Here is a 3,805-nt window from a genome sequence, read left to right on the forward strand (position 1 = left end):
ATATAGCCGATCAGGCTAGGAATGACATGATCGAGTACAAACTCAGACTTAAAGAAGATTATCAAGAGTTGTTGAACAGTAGTGCGGACTTGGTTCAGTTATTGGTGTCTTTGAGTGTTTAAAAACTCAGAGCCCGTGAAAAATTGGAATCAGTGGGAATGTAGCACTTGATGAAGAACTCATAAGAAGTTATGCAGTTCCATGATAATCTTGAGATACCAGGGGGTAATACTCGACACAAGATCAAAGTAAAGATTGGACGGGTGTATCGATCCATAGAAGACAATTGTTTTAACTTGTCCGAGAAATGGAATCAAAGAAGAACAATCATGGTTGGAACCACGGTTGCAAGGGATCAATTCACAGATACCATATGTTAGTTATCAAGGAAATAGTTATTATTACAAGAAGCTTCCATGATAGGATATACATCGCGTCCATGGGCATGAACACAAGGTTCAAGGTCGACTCCCACTTCCTCAATGCATAATCTTTCATTCACCTCTCGTATTTCGAAGATGACATTAGTTGTTGAAAGTTTTACCTGGTGCAATACCAGATAAGTATGACTCGTGAAATCCTTCGGGTTCACGCCGATGAGGGAAGGCGTAGGTTCAATCCCATCGGGGCTTCTTGCGAACATATACCATAAGCTTCAAGAGTAAGTATCACCAGCTCGAAAGCAGAGCATGGATGACAAAAGGAAAGGATACGATTTAACAAAGGCATTATGTATCGGAGAAGGACTCACGAGGTGATTAATTATGAAGGACACTGTCGGATATAATAATCGAACAGTGGATAAGGCGATCCACAATGGAGCTGAGGTGAGTATCGATACTCAATCAGAGGAAGAAAGAATGCGAATGCAACGAGTTATGGAATCATCTGAATAATTCAAAGCTTAATGCAAAGGAATTATGATTTCCAAAACAAGGGATCAGAAGCAGACGTTCTGATCAAGGATGGATCAATTGTATATACCAGAGGCACAATCGACGACAGATAGTTTGGTCGAGAACCAGCTCATGTTCAAAATGACGTCTGAGCCGGAAAGATAATCCTAGGACTCGACTGATGATTGTGAAAATTCACAACGTATTGAATCAACGGACTCAAAATGATAATGACAAGGTATGCCATTAATACTACGAGACTAATGGGATTAACCATAATGCGAGCAAGCAAGAATTTCAAGAGCCAAAGGCTCCATAAGATTTTCGGGAGATCGAATAGTATTTTGAAGACTTTTATGAAACGCATGAACAACTGGGGATGAGCGGATACTCGACAAGTGCGAGGAATTTTCAATAGGGATATTCATGTGGTAAAGAACTACAAGGCAGTAAGCTTAAAGGATTTTCGGAACAACAAAGAGTATTTCGGGACATCTTGCAATAACAAGATCAACGGGGAATGATTGTATGAATGGCAAGTGTAAGCAGTTTTTCATAGGGGTTGACGGTGGAAGGAAATCGCAAATGCGATGGCACAAAGACTCGAGAGAACATCGTAGAGTAACTTCGGAATCTTCTAGTGCAGCAGGCGATCATCTGAAGTGAGGGGCTCTCCGTGAGCAAGTATTATCGAGAACCTAAAGTTAGTTTTGTTTTTAGCAAAATCATTTAACCCAAATAGAAGAGAGCTCAGAGTCCCAGAGTATAGGCGAGGAGTAAAAGATCCTATTACCACCCAATGGTGACGTGGGCCCATGGGCCGCACAGCCATGTTAGTAAAAGTTTTGTAAAGTCTAGACTCGACTTCGGCCAAGGAGTTGGAAGGGGGATTCATACAGGCAGTCGGCTCTGATACCAACTTGTGACGCCCCCGATTCAATCGTACACTTATCATGCACGCAAATGTGTACGATCAAGATCAGGGACTCATGGGAAGATATCACAACACAACTCTACAAATAAAATAAGTCATACAAGCATCATAATACAAGCCAGGGGCCTCGAGGGCTCGAATACAAGTGCTCGATCATAGACGAGTCAGCGGAGGCAACAATATCTGAGTACAGACATAAGTTAAACAAGTTTGCCTTAAGAAGGCTAGCACAAACTGGGATACAGATCGAAAGAGGCGCAGGCCTCCTGCCTGGGATCCTCCTAACTACTCTTGGTCGTCGTCAGCGGGCTGCACGTAGTAATAGGCACCTCCAGTGTAGTAGGAATCATCGTCGACGGTGGCGTCTGGCTCCAGGGCTCCAGCATCTGGTTGCGACAACCAGGTAGAAGGGAAAGGGGAAAAGAGGGAGAAAAGCAACCGTGAGTACTCATCCAAAGTACTCGCAAGCAAGGAACTACACTACATATGCATGGGTATATGTGTAAGGAGGCCATATCAGTGGACTGAACTGCAGAATGCCAGAATAAGAGGGGGGATAGCTAGTCCTATCGAAGACTATGCTTCTGGCAGCCTCCGTCTTGCAGCATGTAGAAGAGAGTAGATTGAAGTCCTCCAAGTAGCATCTCCAAGTAGCATCTCCAAATAGCATCTCCAAGTAGCATCTCCAGTAGCATCGCATAGCATAACCCTACCCGGCGATCGTCCCCTCGTCGCCCTGTGGAAAAGTGATCACCGGGTTGTCTGTGGAAGTTGGAAGGGTGTGTTTTATTAAGTATCCGGTTCTAGTTGTCATAAGGTCAAGGTACAACTCCAAGTCGTCCTGTTACCGAAGATCACGGCTATTCGAATAGATTAACTTCCCTGCAGGGGTGCACCAACTTACCCAACACACTTGATCCCATTTGGCCGGACACACTTTCCTGGGTCATGCCCGGCCACGGAAGATCAACACGTCGCAGCCCCACCTAGGCTCAACAGAGAGGCCAGCACGCCGGTCTAAACCTAAGCGCACAGGGGTCTGGGCCCATCGCCCATAGCACACCTGCACGTTGCGTACGCGGCCGAAAGCAGAACTAGCCCACTTAATACAAGAGCAGGCTTACGTTCCAATCCGGCGCGCGCCACTCAGTCGCTGGCGTCACGAAGTGCTTCGGCTGATACCATGACGCCGGGATACCCATAACTACTCCCACGTAGATGGTTAGTGCGTATAGGCTCGTAGCCAACTCAGATCAAATACCAAGATCTCGTTAAGCGTGTTAAGTATCCACGAACGCCGAACAGGGCCAGGCCCACCTCTCTCCTAGGCGGTCTCAACCTGCCCTGTCGCTCCGCCATAAAGTAACAGTCGGGGACCGTCGGGAACCCAGGCCCACCTCTATCGGGATGGAGCCACCTGTCCTTTCAGCCCCCATCTCCGAACAGTATCACAGGTAATGTAACTGTGTAAAGTATATCGTATATGCCCGTGATCACCTCCCGAAGTGATCACGGCCCAATAGTATAGCATGGCAGACGGACAAGAATGTAGGGCCACAGATGAAACACTAGCATCCTATACTAAGCAGTAGGATAGCAGGTAATGGTAACAACAGTAGTAGCAAGGACAGGCTATGCATCAGGATAGGAATAACGGAAAGCAGTAACATGCTACACTACTCTAATGCAAGCAGTATAGAGAGGAATAGGCGATATCTGGTGATCAAAGGGGGGGCTTGCCTGGTTGCTCTGGCAAGAGAGAGGGGTCGTCAACATCGTAGTCGAACTGGGGATCGCCGGCAGCCTCGGGGTCTATCGGAAAGAAGTAACGGAGAGGGAACACAATAAATAACAGAGCAATCAAAGCATCACAAAGCGTAACAAGACAATATGCGGGGTTCGGTGTGCCCTAACGCGGTAGTAGGTGATACCGGCGAAAGGGGGAAGCATCCGGGAAAGTATCCCCGGTGTCTCG

Source organism: Triticum dicoccoides, chromosome 1B (genome assembly GCF_002162155.2).
Source record: "Triticum dicoccoides isolate Atlit2015 ecotype Zavitan chromosome 1B, WEW_v2.0, whole genome shotgun sequence".
NCBI classification, from domain to species: Eukaryota; Viridiplantae; Streptophyta; class Magnoliopsida; order Poales; family Poaceae; genus Triticum; species Triticum dicoccoides.